Below are 22,543 nucleotides of genomic sequence, written 5' to 3' on the forward strand. Positions count from 1 at the left end.
ATTTGAAGCACAAAGTGTAACAAACAAAAATGTCTTCGAAATTCTTAACTTTAGATTTCAGATAGAAAATGAATATAAATTTGAATTCTATTTTGTTTTAATATTATCATTATTGTTTATGTATGTTTTAATAAATATTTAATAAGAGAAATTTAAAATGTATTTTAAATATTATTCATTTTGTTAACATTTTTTTTTTTTTATAATTTTGTTTAAAAGAAATGATTTGGGAACGTCAGCAGTTTTTATCTCGGATATTCGATTCACATGCAATTTGAGACCGATGCATCCAAGTAGTGACCTGTTATCTAGCACTTTTCGTTCAATTCCTCTACATGGGCCGAGGTTAAAGAGCATCAAAAGTATAAACAAGTTTACTTTCAGTTCACATTTTTAGCGATTAACGAATGCCGTTTAGTTCTATGTGGAACAAAGGTACGTGCTTTCATATAATATTTCCCCATAAATTTTAATAAAATGCTAGAAAACATTCTTCACCTTTTGGAATAATTGAATTCGAATAATGGTTCTAGTTTTTAACAAACTTAAATTTAGTAAGTTAACTCGTTTATATGCTAGTGTAATTTGAGACTTTGGTCACATTTGCAAATTTATAACTTTTTTTTTTTTTTTTATTTCGCATCAGTTTTCTTTTTTCAGAAAAGTATTTTGTCTTATTTAATGGATATCATGTAATTAGAAAAAAATCCTAAATCGTTTAGGAAAATAGCTTTTGTGTTAATTTACTAAAATGCATCTCATGTGCCATGGGACGCAAAACATCCATTCTGTTCTAATGGCAATAAAATCGTTTCGTTATCATCTTTTAAGTACAGATAGTCAATTAGTATAGCAGTGCTTCTGCATTTTCTCTGTTATTAATTGCTATCACGAGAGCTCAGTGTGAGAATATGCCTAACAAGGAAAAAAAATGTATGGAAATTTATTGCTAATACCCTACCAAATGACTAGACAGGAAATATGGTCACAGCATTTAAGAGTGAGAGAACAAGGCAAAGGTAACTATTTTCATAATATAGTGCGTAATGGAATGTAAAATGTAAATGCGAAAACACGGTAGGTACGAAAAACGGGGAGAAAAGAAAGTCATTTTAATCATGGACATTTATAAAAACTAATGTTTGATATTTTCAAGATTTATTCAAAAAATTGACCACCATTTGCAATACATACATTACGAAGTTTTCTCATGTTTTTAATTGATAACGGAACACGGGATTTGTGACATCATAAATTTGCTTCTGTGTGTATAAGTACGTCCTTACTAGTCATGTTAAAAACCTGAAAAAATACTTTTGTGCAACAATTAATTCTAATCGAAGAGATTTTAATTTGACATTCTGTCACCGCAAGAAAGCAAGAATTCACCATTAGTAACAAAAGAGGTATAATGTTTTACTCTGGATCATTTAACACGCCTGATTTAATATTGATCAAGAAAACCCAACGGAAGGAATGTAGGTCGGGAAAGTTAATTTATATTTTCTTTTTTTTTATTATTATTATTATTTCTTTGCTTATTTATTTGCTTTGGTAAGCATAACGGTAGAATTTGAACTGTACTGCAGTCTATACGCTGCAGTTCTAACTAACTAATGTTGTGAAAATATTTTCCAATAAGATTTCATATATATGCATCTTAAAACAGAGCCTTTTAAGTCAATAATGTCAACGAGAAAATATGCATAACAAAACGCAGTTTTTTTGCAGAAAGAACGTAATAATGCTTCGAAAGAACACAGTAATGCCAAATTTCCAGTGTTGCTTGTACTGGCATATCGATCTCTATCTTTTTACGTCTACAGTTGCTAGTTTAAACGCTAATAGACTCTTTTTATCAGAAACTTAAGAGTGAGGGTTTCGGTTCTACTTTATTTAAGTTATGATAATTATTTTTGGAAACGGGAATAAGTTTTAGGGAACATATAAATGTACACGAAGTCGAAATAACAAGTAAGGCAAAAGAAAAGTACTTACCTCGGATGCACAACTGCGAAAAAAGGGAGCCAAATAAATGAAAAATTTAAAAAAAAAATTTAAACAGGAAATTACAATAACTTATAAATTATCTGCGTATGAATTAATGTATAACCTGCTTTACACTTTATGTAAACTGCAATTAAACCTTTATAAACTATTTAAAAGTTTTGTATAATTTTCTGTCAATTTCTAGAAAACATCATGAAGAATTTTTATTCTAAGCAACGCTAAATCATCTGAATGGAAGAGATACACCCCAATGTAAGATTTAAAGTTAGACACCCCCGAAACCCCTTAGATGACATTAGAATTCGCATAAAACTATAGATTTTGAGGACGATCAAACATGGGTTCCTTTTCTTTATCCCCACGGTTCATGAATTTCCCATGTCCCTAATGTTCTTGAGCCCACCAGCGGCCGAGCAGTCCAGCCGCTGAACACAAACAGTTCTATCCAGGGTTCGAATCCCGTGAACGAGCTGGCTGCATGAACGTTTTCGTGGTTTTCCCCATATGCAATGTGTATACGAACCAGCTTCCCTAAGAAATCCCCCCACGAAGGCATCCCTACCCTTAGGCAGATAGCCCTTGAGTCTTTGCTGTAATCACATAAAACCAAATGTTCTTGAATGTGATAAAGGACCTTGGGAGCCAGTCTGGGATCTATCTTTCAGAGTTCGAACATCTTATTGGGAAGCAAAAGTACGCTTCCCTTTGTATTGCAGATATTTAATTTAGTTTCTTGGTTAGAGCTCTTGATTGATCATCAGGACCGCCACCGAAGCATAATTTTCCCCCTTTGCTAGTCCATATTTATTGGGAGCCGTCTTCCATCCGAATGCATCTTCTAAAGTGAAACAACATCAAAAAAAAAAAAAAAAAAAAAAAAAAAAAAAAAAGAAAAAGTGGAAAATCTGTGGATGCCAAGCCCGGGGTGTAAGTTGAGGAATCCAATGCTTCATCCAATGCCGCTATAAAAAATAATGCCTAATGGTGGCTCCATGGCATCGGGCATTATCCTGCATCGCTCCTTTGTACCATAGTAACTAATACCGTTCGTTGTTGCTTCCTTGGTGAGAAAATCAACTAGTAGCACGCCCTGATGATCCCAAAAGGCCATCGCCATAACTTTCTTTATAGATGTAATTGTTTTGAAGAGGGTGACGAAGGATGTTTCTTTATCTTAGGTGGTGCACGAGGCACTCACGTTTCAACCCTTCTGGGAGTGCAGGAATTCCTTTTTCGATAAACTATATAAGATATATGAAAGATGATCATATCCTCGAGATTTTCTGATCATTTTAAAGTTTCTGAGGTCGCCATCGTATATACATTTTTCGGTAGCCCAGTTGCACATGCATGATATTGTGCACACTGCCCAATGGAACACTCAACTGCTTAATGATATATCGCTAAATGAATGCTACGATCATCTTGAATCAAAGCTTCAGTACTGTCGTATCTGAGACGTACATAGATAGATCCAAAAATTTCCGACCTCAAATATCAAAAATTATTTGGCAAAAAATTCCTCTTTCAGTATGGTCGGAATCGGCCTGCGTTCCTTTTTGACAGCTTAATGAAGTAATGTGCTGAAATGTTTAAAAGTCAGCGTCGTTCTATGATTAAATTTTTTGAATGAAGAGGGTCTTAACCCCAAAGAAATAAAATACTTGAATCATGCATATGACGATCACAGTGACAGAAAGGATAGCACAATTTCGAACGAGATAAGCATTTGTAGAAGTGAATTGTCATGCAAATCTGCTCCTGAAGACATTCAGAGTAAAAATTATTGCTCGTGTGTAGGAAGAAATGTTGAGTAATAGAAGATTAAAAGAAGGCGAAACAGCAAGACTGGATTTAAAACAACTCTGTTTTACTCATTCTATGTGCACATCTTCGCATGAATCTCAGATACTTTGCAGGAAATATCTGAAAAATGGGTACAATGACTTCTTTCAGCAATTCAAAAACAGCAACGTTTCATTTGATGTGAACCGTTGTCGGACCTTTACAGTGCAAATCAGAGAAATAAAGTCTATTATGAAAAGTGATGAAATAATTGTCCTATAGTATGATCATCTATCAAAAGAAGGGTTTATCTGAGTGAAGTACCACTAAGAAGAGCAAAGATACGTCAATAAACAATGAAGAATAGCTAAGGGATCCCCAGGAAAGAAAAATAACGGTTAATGGTGAATATTTTGCAAGTCTTTTGTATAAACGGAATTAGAGAAGAATGCTGTAGAGTGCTGTAGCCGCAAAATTTTTCATCTCCATGATGATGCTCTTGTTCATTTAGTCATCGCTACTAAATAATCAGTAAAGAAATGAGAGTTTAAAGAACTTAATTATACTCCTTAAAAACCTATATTTATCTTCAAGTGATTGTTATTTTCGTGGAGATTTAATGATCATGATGGCATAAAAAAAGCAGTTATGAAACATTTTGCCGACAAAACTACAGATTACTTTTTCAGAGGCATAGATTTGCTCATTAAACCACGTAAAAAGAGTATAAAAGTACACGGAGATGATATTTAAAGCTGGATTGTGGAAAATAAATTGAAAAATGGACTGTTTTTTTAGATGCATATCAGATCGGAAACTTTTAGATCTACCTGCCTACGTTGATTTTTATAAAATTATATTTAGCTCACTGTTGGTGTTTGTCGTTATGGTCGAAAGATTGTCATCGATTTTTAAACAACTTCCCGATAAGTTTCGCATTTGGTTATGATGAAGTAAACACATTTTGAAAACAATGATACAGACAAAATGATAAGTTTCGCATTCAAATTTTGTATTTACATCGTTTGAATATGACAGTATAATATGGCGAAACTAGTTTTTTAAAACTCGATTTAGATTTAATTTAATGTTGAAACTCACATTTTTTTCGTTTAAGGAACAAACTAAGAGTTTTACTGTTTACACCACCGAATAGAGCAGATGTTTACACCACCGAATAGAGGAAAATTATGCGAGTAATTTAATTTCCAAAGAACGGATTACGGTAAGAGCATAATAAGTAGAGACTAGTCATGGATAAACTACTGGCATCTGTCACTTTATTTTTTCTTTAAAAAAATACATTCCAATAAGAATACGTAATAATATAAACGTTACAATATCTAACGGATATTGAACCGATATCTGATAGTAATAGAGCCGGACAGGTCGCGCAAAGTGTTCCGTGGCGTATCTGAGTCAGTTACCATATAAGGCCCCAGTCTACATAATGAGACTTGAGCGCAGTTCCCAAGAGGCACATCAGAGGAAGAAAGGAAAAGATGAGACTAACAAAAGACTTAAATTTCGAAAAATGAACGCTCAGCAGTAGGTAAAGCTACAATTAACTGAAACGTAAATAAAAGAAGTAAATGGAAAGCACACGTTTGAAAAGTTTCTTAAATTTAAGAACACCTGGACATCCGAGTAACTTAAAGAAAAATCTGCACAAAATACATTTCAAATGTAATGGAGAATAAAATAGATGAAATTCTAATGAAAAAAATGCAAATGCAAATTGAATATACTTAATTGAATATAATTGAAAATAAAAATATTCAATGGAATACAATTTCACAGGTAAAAACCCTACGCTGGAAGACGGGGAGAATTATGCAAATATTTTTAAAATTTTCAGAACCTAGCGTTAAAAGACTAATGGGAAGAGAGAGGGAAAACTATGCGATTAAATATGGTAATTTTCCTTCATAAATGTAATGAAATACCTGTTATATTTCTTTATATATAACACAGTTCCGAATATAATGCGGTTACTGCCTAATGCTGCGAATAAATAAATGTGGCTCAAATGTAAAGCATCTAGCATTGCAAAAATGATTCGTAAAGCTTCAGAATCTTTCAGTGTAAAGAATATGGTTAGAAATTACGCTTAGCGTCTGTAGTCCATATCTTAGAAAAATAACTTCTGTTTAGAATGATTTATTTAACAAAGGCAAAGAACACAATAGCTGTATACCTAAGTTTCATTCTAATAATTTTTACCGACAGTATACCGGGAGCAAATCCAAACCTTTCTGCCATCAGCTCTCGACAGAACTTTTTTTGGTGGATGGGTTTTAGATTTTCCGTTCGCAAAGACAATGCAATGGCAAATATACTAGATATTGGTAACGAGATTCAAACATAAAATGTACTTTTCTTTCATTATAAGACAACAATACAAGCCAAATAATTTTTTGTAGAAGGATATATGCGCCTTAACACTTCCAGCGAATAAATGAAAATCAACTTCATTTGATTCTTATTTATGTGAATTATGTGGAAATTCCGGAATAAAGACAAAAACTCATTTGAACTAACGTAGGTCAGATTGCTGTGTGTCAGCTATCTTTAAATTATAAGTATTTTTCTTATCTGTTATAATAGTGTTGTTTTTTTAGTAACTTCTGTCAATGAAACATTTTTCCAATTTATTTATTTATTTTATTTTATTTTTTCCTGTATTGGAATAACTAACCTATGAGACATATTTATGTTTCAAAACATTTGACTGTCATGTTGTACTGTGACCAACTGAGTGATATGGCATTTTTCCCTCTCACAGTCACTATTTGTCCAGGGCTACCCGACCCAAAATTAATTTCATAGTGCATTTAAAAAAGTGGGAGCATTTACAAAAATTTTATAAAGCATATATATTTCACTGACAGATATTAAGGAAAACATTGTATGTTTTGTATGTTTAGGAAAAAAGATGTGGTGACTAATTAAGTCATTACAACAAATCATTCAATACATATGACGTTTTGTGTGCACATACATGTATTTTTTTTTTTAAATTTAATATGTTGACTGAAATGCAAGAAAATACTTCATCATTAAACACATATGTATAAGTTCATCATTAAACACATATGTATCATATATAGCAGAGTTTTTCTACCAGTGAGGAATTTCATAATTTCATAAGGGAATGCGGTCAGTCTTTTATTTAGAAGTTAATTATTTAGATTTATTTATTTTATGATTCAAGTATTAGTTAGTCAAGTTTATCAACATTTTCTGTACATTTTGCTGTTTAATTTGTTAAACACTTTAAAAGGTAAGCTAAATCTGAATTAATGCCTGTGCATTTTTTTAGTTTTGGAAAAAAGGGAGCTGGAGATGATGAAAGAGATGCATGGCGAAAAAGATTGATAACCACAATATATCATGTTCACCCTATTATTCACATATGTATTCGCTATTCAATATATATTATGGTTGTTTTACGTATACTTCAATGTGTTTTCATCAGAGGTTCACTTCCAATGTTACATGAATGGTTCTGTAACACGGATTGTATGCTGTCTGTCCTCACGTTTAAATGAATGAGCACTATCTACAGCCCGCAGATCACTGTAGGTTAATAGTCAAAACTGATTATTCTTGTTTATTAAAGAAGCACAGAAAACCTAATTAAGAACTAAAATGTTATAAAAAATAAGAATTATAAAGCTTTCGGAACTTACCTACTTTCTTAGTGTTTCCAAACTTAATTAGTGTGCATTAACGTATGAAACTTACGGTCAATTTCAATAAAACAGAATTCAGGCGATTGCATTAAAATGGTCTGTTACATTCTTTACGCTTCAAACACTACTATCGAAAAACTAAAATTCTTTAAATTCAAATTTAATTCCCTATAGTTTTCTACCAGCAAGGCGCATGTGTTTGTAACTCTGCTTTCGCACGCTTTTGAAATGTTTGCAGTTTCGTAACTACTTTTTACGCAAACAAACCCATTGAATAAATTGCATGTTTTCTGCGTTCTTTCTCGACTTTTAAATCACAATATATTTTTAAACTTCAGTTATACGAAATCAGTTTGGCAACAACTGTTTATTTTTTGCAACTAAATGTTACTACAGAAACGTACGCTCAGTTTCGTTTTCAGAGATGAAAACTCAATTTATATTTATCTTAATCTTTAAAATCTAAATGTAAATATTAAAATACTTTTCTAGAAATATATTCTTGAAATATTAAACATATCAAATAATGCAAAATACTGATTTTAGGGTTTATTGAAAATATGAGAATGAAATCCTATGTTCGTAGAATTCAAAGCATCCAAATTTTTATCTAGTAATAACGCAGTTTCAATACTGCTTTAATATTTACAAAAGAAATACCCCTGAATTAAATGGTATTCGAATTTATGCTGGAAAAAACGTCAAGTAAAATTCTAAATTTTGAAAAATAAAATGAAAATGTATAGATACAGAGTTGCCATTTAATCCTTCTACATTCTTTTAACTTTTGACTGAAATGCTGTGGAGCTGCAGAACTAAGGTCTGCTAATAGGAAACTAGCTTTCAGTTATCGATTCAAAAAGCTTGCAGTGCCTCTAGTGGCGAATTAAAAAAATTCGAATTTCTGTCACGGAAATACATCGAGTATATAAAATATTTCAATGATAAATTTTTGAAACGGTTTCGATTTAGTATGGAGAAGCATACATTTCACACAAGCTTTGTTCGCAAACTATATAAAAAGCTGAGGTAAGTGAACAGAGAGAATTATACTAATCTATTTGAACACGAAAGCATTTCTGAAAGAAATGACGAGAAATAAATTATTTTAGCCTGTATATTTGATTTGGATTATTTGATTATTGGAAAGCCGCGATAGCTATATGCCTAACGGACGGGATGCTTTCATACATAGATTTTGATAAAAACTGTCTCGTATTCACGTTACAAATGGAGAAAGCTCGTTAAACGCTCATGCAACCATCTCATTCGCCGATGTTTAACCTGTTTTGAGCTATCAGTGTTCAGCACTTTTATAACTCGGCCGCTGGTGAGCCACTTATTGAGTCAAAAAAACACTTTTTTAAATATATATAGTATATTAGTATTTTTTATTGAGTAAAAAAAACCACTTTTTTAAACATATATAGTATATTAGTATTTTTTAAATATATATCATTCGAAATAACATTTTCGCCCTTCTTGAGGTATTGATGAAAAGATAATTTAGAATTCGAGGTTGATTTTTTTCCCATTAATGTCGTTCGGTAATATTCTTTTGTGTTTTTTTAGCTTGTAACTTTCTTTACATTATAATTTTGTTACGAATGGTCTGCAGAAAAAATTTTCACACAAGTAATTTAGAAGTTTTAAAACTCTAAAAATACGTTTTTAATATTCTGAAGCAGTTTTATAACTTTAGAATCATTATCTAAGAACTACACAAAAAATTATCAAATTAGAAATATTCTTCAAATGTTAATTCATGCAAATAATGTCACGAATTGGTTATGCGACAATTTTGAAGACTGCCATCATTTTTTTATTATGAATTTTGTAAAATTCTGCGAATAAGATCTTTTTGAAAAAAAATTATAATAATAAATATTTTTAACAACAGTTTGCATAGCAATGCTTGTCACTTAATCTATTAATAGCAGAAACTTTTCTGTAAGCTGATATTTCATTTTTGACGGCAAACATTTCGCTGTTCAATTTGCGCACGACCTCTTAATTATCTTACAAGAATTAAACTTTTTTTGTTTCATTTTGTGGAACAAGTGTAAGTTTTTACTAAATATAATTGATTTTTTAAGTTTAAATATCCATATCATGAATTTGTTATTTAAATCATTTTTGCTATTGGAAGTATTAGTTCAGAAAATTTCGTTATGAAAATTTTCGTGAACACGGCGTATAGCAGTAAAGTATAACTCTAGAGTAGTAATTTCAAAAAGTAATATGCTGAATATAATATTATGAAATGTGGCGCAATTATTAAATAAAAATCGGAAATTAAAAACCTTCATAAATATTTAATCTGAAGTTCGTATCTCTGGCTAACAACTCTTAATTTTAGTCGTAAACTGAATCACTTGAATCGTTCAATCGCAAGCTTGCTGTTGTTGAAAGAAACGCATATTTCCCGAAGATCATCTTTACAAATGTTGAGACATTAGAATTGCGGTAGATAGCCGCCCTTGACTCGAAATAACAAAATGGCGAGTCGAAATCGAGAAGTCAAAAGCCAAAGATAAAAACCGATCGAAAGCCGAAATATTTCTAGATTGAAATCAAAAATTAAAACAGCAGTCGATGTCTTTTACGACAGCAAATTAATTGTGCTTAAGGAGTAAGTACCCAGCGAACAAAGTATTGCTAAAAATGCTGTCATATTCGTTACCCTATCAAACCCTAACAAACTCGAGAATCCCACGAACTATTTTGCGGCTGCATGGGCGTTTCCGTGGTTTTCCTCATGTGCAACGTGTATACGAGCCTGTTTCCCTTAGAAACTAGTTTTAAATCATAATAAAATCACACACACACACACAAAAAAAAAAAAAAAAAAATCTTTAAGATTTCAGATTTCAAATTACGTCCAAGGGGGCGTTTTTTTTTAACGTTTTGTGTGTTACCTTTATTTATTAAATATCATGTTCTTTGCACATAAACCGTAAAATGCAGTTCAATAACAATGCCGCAAAATAATTTTAAAATGAGCATATCCTTAGAATTTCCGATATACAGTTCCGCGCGCTGGAGATCCCCCCCCCCGTAGAGTGTTGTCATTGCTCGCTTTTAAATCGTTGAGTTTTTGTTACTCAAAAATTCGTTAAAGTTTTACAAAATATGAAATCGATAATAAAACAAATTCCAAATTTCAAATTTGGTCTTCCACATGCCCATATTCGTAGGAGGATTACGTCATTCACAATTCGATGGCTCTATATATAGTCGTTTTATTACAATGCAAGAAATATACATACATTTATGCAGATTTTTCATCATTTAATTTCTTAAAATATAATGCAGGATTCTAACATTTGGTGGCAACAGTATGAAAAGTGATTCGCCGTTTATAGGGATTCAAAGCAAAATCGAAAAACGAAAACAATAGTCTTTCAGGGACAAAGTCCCATTGAACTTATATTACGCCCAACAGGCGTTTTCCTAACGTTTTGCGTGTTACCTTTATTATTAAATATCATGTTCTTCGCACTTAAACCATAAAATTCAATTCAACAGCAATATCCAAAATAATTTAAAAAGAGCATATCTTTAGAATTTCCGATACACAGTCTCGCGAGCTGGAGATAATGAATTCCCCCCCCGGTACAGTGTTGCCGTTGCTCGCTATGAAATCTTTGAGTTTCTTAATCAAAAACTCATAAATGCTCTACAAAATATAAAAATATATAATAAAACAAATTCCCGGCTCCAAATTTGGGCTTTCAGGTGCGTATATTCGGGTGGAGTAATCCTCTACCCGAATATATTAGTTATTCAAAATTTGATGGCTCTAGGTACCGCTGTTTTATCACAATGCGAGAAACATACATACATTTATGCAGATTCTTCATTGTTTAATTTCTTTAATACAGGGTGATGAAATTTGATGGGAACAATTTGAAAAATGAAACGCCATTTATAGTGAAAAGCCACGAAATGCCAAAAACTAAATTAATAGTCTTTCTGAGCTAAGGCCCTTTGGGCTAAAAATAATTACAAAAGTATCACATTAGTAGTGGAAGACTACTACTAAAACACATTATAAGACTTTTTTATAGTTCTGTAATACTTTTTTTTTTTTGTTTCATTTTTATTTTACAGCAGTGTGAATTTCGCGTAATAATGAACGACACTGCTTATTGTGTTCACAATATTTTTCGTAATGTACGAGTATTTCACTGTTATATTTTAAAATAAACTTAATTCTTGCTGTACATAAATCGAGTAGACTCTTTTCGGATGTCTATTTTATTATTAACTGAAGATCTATGTGCTAGATAAATACTTATTATCTTCTACATTTTTGCTGCAAGTAATAAAATTTGAATTTAACAAATAAAAAAACATTATCTCATTCATATAAAGCTAATTAAAATTTTAAATTATGAAAATTCAAATTTAAACAAATAAAAATTAATTAATACTGAGAAATAATTTGCAATATCATTCAAATTCAGAAAGCGTAAGTAAATGAAGTGATCTTAATACATGAAAAAAGTATTTAATGATCCATAAACTAATCCTAAAAATTTAAAAGAAATTTTTAAGACTAAATTATGTTGCATAAAGTGAATAATTGTTGAGCAGGCAGGTGACAGATCTTTTCAAGAGTAAGTTGCCTTCAAACCTAACTCTTCAACTATTCAGTTTGACTTTCGTCAACCTTATAGGCATGGGTAAAGAATTAAAACCAAAAGTAGTGAATTGCCTAAATGAGAAATTTAACTTTAAAAGAATTTCAAGAAATTTATTAATTCACACAAAACAAATTATTCATAAAAAGTACATTGAAATTAAGAGGATACATCCAAATTAATTTAGAAACCCTAGCCTATTCTGGCACTTCTCCGACACGGATTATGCAAAAATAAATTATCTAGACATTATAAAAATTGAAAAATAATATCGAAAATATAATAAATACTTTCTCTAAAATAATACAAAAAATGCAAATAAATAGTAAGTTTCAATTTAACTTACTATTTACTTGCCTTTTTTGTATTATTTTTGTACGCGAAAATTAAAATTATATTTTTGTACGCGAGAAAGTGGTGAAGCAGTGAAAGTGCTAAACAATGTGAGGTTCAGTTGTTTATTGCTGCTACCTGTGAAAATATAGGGCGCTTATACTGAGTAGCGTAAAGTTAATACCTGTGTTATACACTCTTAAGGAAAAAAAAAAAAAAAAACGACACACCAAGAAGGAGTTATTCGAATGGGACGAAAATCGGTAGAAGTGATGTATATGTACAGGAAAAGAAATGATTACAGTTTGAGAAAAATTGGATGATTTATTGAAATGATAGAGCTTCACAAAGTGAAAAAGTCAATAACGCGTTTGGCCTTTATACAAGCAGCTATTCGGCTTGGCATCGATTGATAGAGGTTGCGAATGTCCTCCTGAGGGATATCGTGCAAATTCTGCCCAAGCGACGCGTTAGATCGTCAACATCCCGAGCTGGTTGGAGGGCCCTGCCCATAATGCTCCAAACGTGCCCAATAGGAGAGAGATACGGCGACCTTGCTGGCCAAGGTAATGTTTGGCAAGCACTAAGGCAAGCAATAGAAACATGTGCAGTGGGGGGCGTGCATTATCTTGCTGAAATGTAAGCCCAGGTGGCGTGACTTGAAGGGCAACATAACGGGCCTTAGAACTTAGTCGACGTACCCCTGTGCTGTAAGTTTTCAACGGATGACAGCCAAAGGGGTCTTACTATGAAATAAAATGGCACCCCAGACCATCACTTCTGGTTGTCGGTCTGTCTGCCGGAAGACAGTTTGGTATCACTCCGCTCTCCGGAGCGTCTCCAGACTCGCCTTCGCTGGTCATCGGGGCTCAGTTCAAAGCGGGATTCAACGCTGAAGATTATTCTACTCCAGTCAGTGGCATTCCAGTGCGAATGAGCCCGACATCACTGCAAACGGGTTTGACGTTGTTCAGAGGACGTTGTTCAGGTGACGTTGTTCAATGGTAGTCGGCGCAAGGGGCGCCGTGACCTCAGCCCCCTTTCTGTGAGCCATCTATGATGTTCCTTGCGGTCACTGAAGTACTAGTTGCACGTACAATCGATGATAATGATGCATCTGGACCTGTGAGTGCCGCTCTGAAGACATGGTTCACCCATTTCTGCCAAAATCGTCTGATAATGGCATCGCTTCTGCTCAAATGTCGAGCTATTCGCAGATAAGACCAACCGGCTTCTTTGAGCCCGCTATACGACCTCTCTCAAATTCTGACATCTGCCCATATCGTTCGCGAATCTGTATGCGAGGTATAGTTACTGACTACAAGAGTACACGGAATGAAATTCGTGAAGAATTTATGACCTGGAATCGTAATTTCTCCTCTTAAATATCCTGCCAGTTGCGCAGATCAGATGTGTTGTAGCAACAACCGTTCATTCATTGGCAGCCAAAATGTAAAATTTTGCATTTTCCGTCGAAACCTGTATGCATATCAATTTATGTCCAACAATTTTCTTTATATATTCTCGGTGCTCGTTTTTTTTTTTTTTTTTTTTTTTTTTTTTGTCTAAGAGTGTATATTGTGAAAACATAGCTGCAAACCTAATGTAATGTAAAATGTATGTTTTGTTTGAAGGAAAAACGTTGTTGCTAACTGCCAGATTGTAGATATGGAAGTAATGAGTGAAAATTTTTAGATATGTAAAAAAGTTTAATGTTCCAGTAAATGTTTCCAAATTTTCAATTAAAATTCGAAAAGATTAAAAAAATTGAAAAATCGAAAAAAAGTTTTTGGAAGAAATTTTTTTTAATTGAATTTAAACTAAAGTTAAAATATAGTTAAACTAAAACTTAAAAAGTTAAATAGAAAAATTAATATATATATACATAATTTCAGAAAAAGTTATAAATAACCTTTCTTTCAGTAGAAATTGCGTTCTTGATTCCTGAATGTGGCTCCAATAACTCTTTCAGTTCATGGCAATTTAAAATAACTATAAATTTTGGCAGTCTAAAATATGCTATGAAAACATCTTCTGGAAGAGCAAAAGTATCGTCATGTTTTTTATACATTCGCAGCTGACTTACAACCGTGTTCTTCATTTAATTACGAAAAAATTAGCCGTGTAAACACATACAAGGTCATCATCTACTTTGAATCGTCAACAGTTGATTGACGACAACCTTTTTTTCCCGCGATTTCCACAACTTCCGTACACACAGAATATGGGATGTTGGGCACTGTTTTTTTAATAGCAGCGACATCTAGCGGCCCACCAACTGCAACCGACTCTCGAAGCGTAGAATAGACGTCCTGTTATGGTTGGCTGTTTAGTTAACTGGACAAGCAAGATATGTCGCGAGGGAGTTCGATGGATTACCGTCAGTTTTGTGGTGGCCGAGGACTTTGCCAACAACACCTGCAAACTCTTCCCTCTTAAACTTGGATCAGCAGGATTGGCCACAACAGTGTTACTTATTGTTGTCATTTTACTTGGATGGTCTGAATGTATATTTTCTCATACGTCTAAAAACAGAGAAGAATGTCATTAACATAGTTACTTCTTCACAATATACGTGCCATGTTACGAAATCGTTCAATAGATTTTGATCCAGGAAAAGTGATTTTTTACACCTTTTTTTTTTTTTTTTTTTTTTTTACTCTCTTTGTCTTAATTCCTAAAAGCCGAACCATGTCAGGGAGACTAATTTTGAGATATACCTCTCACCCTGAAATTTATAAGTACCAGTACTCATTCTGTGCCAAGCGGTTATGCAAAGCGATGTATAGTTTCTAAAGAAATGACTTAATGTAATTGTATAATGGTAATTTACTAGTGATGCTTATTGTTTATCTCTCACATCAGTTTAAAAGCGCTGCACCATGAATTTTTGCATACTTTTATGCAGTATTTGTGATTTACTTTATATACTGCGCAAGCCATTGTCATTTTTTATTCTAGGTAGGATGTCATAAACATGATGGAATGCTAAGCAGATAACTGCATAATAAAAAAAGGTATTTCTAGAGAATGGATGTAGAAGTTTGACATTCATGGATACATGGGGCAAAATAGGTAGAAGTTAAGCTAACTCCTCTATAGTACCGCAGATGATTGACGTATTGCTGAACGTAGTTAACTGTTAAGCTTCCTTCCCAGTTTGGGGTGGGGATCACCCCGAGGGTAATCCGAGGGTCTGCCACGCCTCTACTACTACCACCAACCTTTAGAGGGGATGTTTGACTCACCGTGTATTTTGAGTGCCATCTTGCCGCACAGACATTATACCCTTACAAACCCAGAGAAGGCATGGATGTTAATATATGAACATCCATGCCTTCTCTGGGATTCCAGCCTGTGTTCATCGGTATAGCATTCAGGGTCACTAACACTATATTGACTGGGCAGCGGATGTATCGGGTAGTCAGCTATTCCATTATGAAAACATTGTTATGATAATTCAAATATCGGAAGATCATCTGTGAGCTCAAAGCTACGAGCCTTTGGATAATAAAGCAAACCGGTGGGATTGTGCGCAACCCGTTTGTGAACGCTAGGATTTAAAAATATGTGCGGTAATACTTTGTTTCACGCTCAAGTGCAAACCTTTATCTGCAATGACCCTTTTAAAAAGTGCTATGAAAGCACTTCGATAAGTAATTTCTTGGCTAGCGTAAAAGAATACTTCCAGTCTATACGACGTTGTTATTTTTGCCTGCACTGTCATTTTTATTTTGATAACTATCCGTTTTATGATATTTAAGGATACTTTATCTAGCTGTAAATCGCAGTTAAACCTGATGTAAGATACACTCTCTTATATATATTTGCTATGATTACAAAAAATTGAAAGAAAAGGTATGTCTTTTTATTTTATTCATTACATCATATTAAATTGGTTTTAAAATTAATGTTATATAGGTGTAATAATTTGAATTACTAAAATAGCAGTTATATTCACAGCAACATACATTCTTTGCGGAACAAAGTGTCATCTTTACAATGAATGCATGTAACCAACATTTACCGGAGCTTAAATTACGCCGGAACACATCGGAACGCGGCTTCGGAACTTCTTAGATTTTGGGATAAATCACAATTCTAGCTGGAGCGCATCGGAGCCCTCAATAAGAAGGCTTCGGCACTTCTTTTATGTAACTGAACAACAATTTCAGTAGACATTTGATCTCGAAAATTTTATTTTTAGTAATTAATTATTTTAAAAATCGCTTATTAAATTTTAATTTATCTCTTTCCATTTTATTAAATTTTAACATTAAGTACTTTAATCATTAATTTTTAATAATTTTAATGATTATTTAATTTTTTAAGCACAAAGGGCTTTAGCCCAGAAGGGCTATTAATTTTGTTTTGGCATTTTACGTTGAAAACCTTAAATGTCGATTGACTTTTCAAACTGTTGCCACCAAATATTACAGCCCTGTGTTATATTTAAAGAAATTAAAAAATGAAGAACCAACGGTAATAAAACCACAATACCTAGAGCCATCCAATTTTGAATAACGTACTTTTCCACCCGAATATGGGCATCTGGAAGCCCAAATTTGGAAATTTGAATTGTTTTTATTATCTATTTCATATTTTGTAAAACTTTAACGAATTTTTTACTAACAAACTCAACGATTTCAAAGCGAGCAATGAACACTATACGGAACAGAAAAACATTCTTATCTCCAGCGCGAGACTCTGTATCGGAAATTCTAAAGATTTGCTCATTTTAAAATTACTTTGCGATATTCCCGTTGGACTGAATTTTAGGGTTTAAGTGAGAAGAATATGATATTTAATAAATAAAAGTATCTTACGAAACGTTAAAAAAATGCCTCTTTGGGCGTAATGTAAAATCTGAAAGTTTTCAAATTTTTTTTAAATTATTAGTCCAAAGGGGCAATTCGCCCAGGACTATTGATTTCGTTTTGGCATTTTGCGTCGATTCACAATAAGCGTTGTTTCACTTTTCAAATTGTTGTCACCAAATATTATCGCCCTGTATTGTATTTAAAGAAATTAAATAATGAAGAATCTGCATGAATGTATGCATGTTTCTCCTATTGTGATAAAACAACGGTACCTAGAGCCATCAGAATTTGAATAACGTAATCTTCCATAGAATATGGGCATGCAAAAGCCCTAATTTGAATTTGAAATTTGTTTTATTATCTATTTCATATTTTGTAAAGCATTTATGAGTTTTTGATTAAGAAACTCAACGATTTCTAAGCGAACAATGCCAACAATGTACGGAAAAAAAAAATTATCGTCAGTGCGTGAGACTTATAGTATCGGAAATTCTAGAGATATGCTCATTTTAAAATTATTTTGCGATATTGCTGTCGAATATAAATTTATGGTTTAAGTGCGAAGAGCATGATATTTAATAAATAAATGTAACACACAAAATGTTAAAAAAACGCCTCTTTGAACGTAATTTAAAATCTGAGACCTTTCAGATTTTTTATATATTTTTAATTTTCATTTTTAATGATTCTATTAGTCATTCTGTTTATTTATTTCTTCTTACTCCTCCTTCCTGACGTTCTTCCTCAGGGCTCCGACACTTCTAATTTTAGAAATTAAAACCTGAAATTTACAGACCTACACCTGTGTTGTTCAAACATTGTTTGTCCGAACCATCTATTGTAAGAAAGAGCTAAAATTTTGGATAAACTTTGGCATATATTTTAAGAAAGGGCTAGAAATTCACTACAAATATATTACGCGAAATTCTTTGAATAAAATCCTTCTTTAAAATATAAAGCAATCACTTTGAAGAAATTAAAATTTGTCTATATTTTTTATTTTAATCCAAACGTATCGTCTGATACATTTCTGTTGCTTTTGGAACAACATCTCAGAGGCAAATTTTGAAGCAAATACTGAAGAATTAGGGGCTAGTTGCTACAGGTTAATTAGTAACACGCACGTTATGCACTGGTGTTTAAGATTTTTTATCAAAATTGTCACTAAACGTGATTTTTAAAGGGATAGAATTACCGAAATGAAATTATGTTTCTCATAGAGTGAGATCGCGGCTCATTTTGAGAGAAGCACTAGTATAGTTTGCTATAGTTTACGTGTACAGGATCCGTTATGCATAACGAATATAAAAAAAATTCGCCGCATCTCCGGGTAGAATCAGGAACATCTAGAACAACCTCAGAAGGGAAGATAGACACATTGTAATGAATCATGGGCCAACGAATACAGCATTATCACAATAATGGACGAAAATGGCATATTAAACAATGACTGCCAGCTCTGTTTGTCAAAGAATGCTGCAGCGAAGGCGTATTGTTCATTCTCTTTGACTCTGTACTATATACTATATTAGTGACATCAATGATGCGAAGACTAACTAAACTAGATACTGAACACTAAAAGGATTCATATCAAGTTTGCTGACGATTTTCGGTGCAGTTACTAAACCGAAGACCCCCCCCTAGACATTCATTCTCCACTTACACTGTGAAACAACATCTGAAAGGTTACGTTACAGAGCCTCATATGTAATCCAGAAAGACTGTCACAATCTAACGCAATCTGGCGTTATAACATATTTCATTCGTAGACACTGTAAACAGGCAACAGTATGTTAGTCAGGTCTTGATACCAAAAGTTATATTACTCCTATGAAATCTTCCTGGAGCTATTTTGCAACAGCGCAGTCCTACCTCCCATCTCATATATCCAGCATTTCCTCTGTGACTACTAGTCATTGGCTTGCGTCCTAGCATCATTTGTTCCCCATCGAGCTCGATGTTTGGCCCATATGTTAGCACCCGCGGTAATCAGAAGGAAGAAAGCTGGACAAAGAATTTATGAAAGTAATAGAACTAAGTGTGCCTTCCTCACCTTATATGAGAAAATTCCTAGCTTTCTAAACTTTTTCTTCAATTTAAACGAATTTGTTTCCTTCTTTTGCAAGTTCAATTAGTCAGTACAGCAAGTGCATATTCTTTTAGAATGGCGTACAGAAACAAACTCTTAGTTGCACACTAAGCAAAAATCCCTTTATAATAACTATAGCATTTCTTCTTTTGCAGAATTCAGTTTTGTATCTTATTTATCGACAGTTAAAAGATAAATTTTTAACCAGCATGGAAGTTTCTACGTTTTCGTGTATTTCGTGTATTCATTGTTTTATTAGATGATTTTTGGTCTCCTCTTGAATTTTATCACTGGAACATGTAAGCGCATTTGTTCAATAAAGTTCCTCCATCCGAGCTTTAAGCTGTCTTCAAATACAAGCTTTCGCTAACAGGTTAGGACTCTAGGCGCAGCATTCTTTCCTAATGCTACTTTTTAAAGGAAAATTTCCCGTATTCATGTTATTTATAGGAACATCACGAAAATTCTCAAGCAGGCAGCTTATCCTCTGGGATCTGAAACCCAGTTCAAATACCTGGTATCAAGTAAGTGGACTTACATCCTCAGCCATTGGTAGGATCGAGCAGTTTTTGGATTAGATGATTTTAATTACTGCAAAGCATGGAGAACTATCCGCCTAAGGGAATGAATATTTTCTCAGAGAAATTAAGAGATAATGACTCGCATTCGCGTTACACATGAAAAGCACAAAACTTCCTAAGCAAGTAACCCGCAGAAGTTTTGGAAACATGTAAATTGCTATGTTTCTTGTGATTTGAATTTATTATCTTTTGTTATTTTCAGGTTCTTTCACGACGACTAACTACGAACTGAACGAAAAGAAAAGGATAAAATTTCAATCGTTGTAAACAGAAACAGTTCATTTTCAGAGGAAAGAATGGCTCTCTTCACCACTTCGCTGCTTCTGTTTTCATTGGTAACTATGGCATCGAGATATTTGAATGCTCCTGCAGAAGAAGCTGCTCCGCAACTGTTGGGAGACGTGGCTTTCAGTTCTGTTGCCACTGCAGCAGGTGCACTGTTACCACAGCCATATGGCTTAGTGGTGGAAGGAGTTCAGCTAATTGTAAATGTAGATCATTGGATGCAATAAAATGTTAAAGCCCCTAAAATTTAATCTGCAGGTTGGCAAGTACAAATTTATGTAAAATTTTTTGAATAAAATAATTTTAACAATTTAATTTCAGTAGTAATGATTCATTGATTGAAGCTTATATCTTTCCCTTAACACAGCCTTTTCTCTTGAACTTTTGAAATAGAATACCGCATACATGACAAATGATCAAACACTTAACTTTGTTATACCTGGAAAAAAAAAAGTTTAAAATATTCCTTGCTAAATAAATGCTTTTCCAGGGCAATACTTTGTTGAAAATTCAACTCTGGGAAAAATATTTGTTTCAGTGTTTTCAGTTTTCATTTTAAGTTCAGTATATTTAAGTCACACATAAGATGAACTTCTTAAGCTTTTCGAAATCGTGTCTAAATGTTTTTTCTCCCATATAGCAGAATTTTGAGACTAATTTTTCAACTTTCTTCAAGAACTTCATAAACTGAAAATAGCTTTTTTAAGTATAGTCAAGTACTTGCTTTATTGCGTCACAAGGTATATATAAAGTGGGCATTCAGATTAGCGATGAAATAATCTTTTTTCAGCTCTTCCAAGTGAGCAAAACTCGATATAGCCATTGACTTGACTCTGTTCTTTCTGTACCAGTACAAATTTTTAGTATAAATTGTCGGAAAATTAGAATTCTAATTTCAGAATTAGATGTCGAGAAATAGGTGAAAAATATCTGAAATAATATTTCAATCCAATACCAAGAAAAAAGACGTTTTTTAACATCAGTGAAGCTGGGCTGTTCTACAAGATGATGCTACACCGAACGTGAAAGTTTAAGGATTAAAAAAAAATAGTGAGAATCAGTTCTTGTGCACGTCAACATCAATGTCATTGGAAGTTATAAGCTTTTGATGATAACTATCAAAAGCCAATATGCTTTAAAAATATGAAAATTCTTCCTTCCAAATAAAGGTTATCGCAAAGCGTGGATAACATCGGAACTATATGAAGAAGGGTTACGAAAGTGCGTTGAAGAACATTCGACCAAAAAGGCGAAAGGTTCTAGTCTTGATTTGACAACTGTTTTGTTCGTACAGATTTCGGAAACTTAAAATGGATTGAGATAGTTCAGAATGCAGCTTCTATTCTGAAACCAGTGGCGTAGCTATATCTAGGCAAGATTAGGCAATAGCAAAGGGTCCGCGAGTTTTTAGTGCCCATCAGTTTTTGATTTTTGAATATTCGAAATGTAATAATAAATTTGTTGCTCAATCCAATTCTGTTATTTTATACTTACAGATTTAATTTAAAATTTTTTGAATAAATCATTTTATTTATTATAAAAAATTTTATATCTTATTTTAAAATAATATACAAACTAGAAATAAAATTGAATGCCACAGAAGCCATCTTATTTGTTGTTAATTCCAGGGCCTTGGTAATGAATTCTTTTGTATACACATACTGGCCCATCTGCAGTATAGTAGCACAATCATCAAATCGCATGCGCAATCTAACAAAAACTATCCTGTTTTGTTTATAATAGTCATTTTGTACTTTTTTTTTGTTCTTTTTTTATATATGAGAATAAGTAAATATTAAAGGGGTGTACTCCAACTGCGCTAATGAAAATCCTTCCCCGGTCGTGCTATAGTCCAACTGTGCCAATCAAAACTTCTTCCCCCTGTTGCCTACAGGGTTACAATTTAACTTTTCGAAGCCAATTGTAGCCAAGAGGAAAATAAAAATAAATAATTAAATTACATATCACAAGAACAAGTAAAAAATATCTAACAAGCAAGCTAATTGCTTGAATAACAGTAATAAATGCGAGAGCTAACAAAGAAAATAAACGGTATTGGTAAACATACATATTAGCATTACAAACATCTTTCATTTATTATAATAATATCATAAATTAAATAATTATAAAGCATACCAATTATATTTTTAATAAATTATATCAATAATAGTCAAGATGTCTGAACTAGTCTGGAAAATTTAATAGAGTTCACTAGCGTGCAAAAAATTATTCCATATCAAAGTGTGTTAAAAATATTTTTTGTTAATTAAAGTAATCATGTAAATGTTTGCACAAATTA

General features: G+C 32.9%; 1 protein-coding gene and 1 long non-coding RNA gene across 3 annotated transcripts in view; one reads left to right on the forward strand and one right to left on the reverse strand.

Moving 5' to 3' along the window:
* The window catches only part of LOC118191208 (flotillin-1-like), a 193,936-nt gene that overhangs the window by 45,702 nt on the left and 125,691 nt on the right, over window positions 1-22,543 (reverse strand). The gene's annotated exons all lie outside the window — the stretch shown is intronic.
* On the forward strand, window positions 214-20,559 carry LOC146995165 (uncharacterized). Its single transcript, XR_015043587.1, has 2 exons — window positions 214-435; window positions 20,162-20,559. It is a non-coding gene; the product is annotated as an uncharacterized LOC146995165 (long non-coding RNA).

This window comes from Stegodyphus dumicola, chromosome 10 (genome assembly GCF_044657685.1).
Source record: "Stegodyphus dumicola isolate Sdum_Otavi_A_Nest chromosome 10, ASM4465768v1".
Classification (NCBI taxonomy): domain Eukaryota; kingdom Metazoa; phylum Arthropoda; class Arachnida; order Araneae; family Eresidae; genus Stegodyphus; species Stegodyphus dumicola.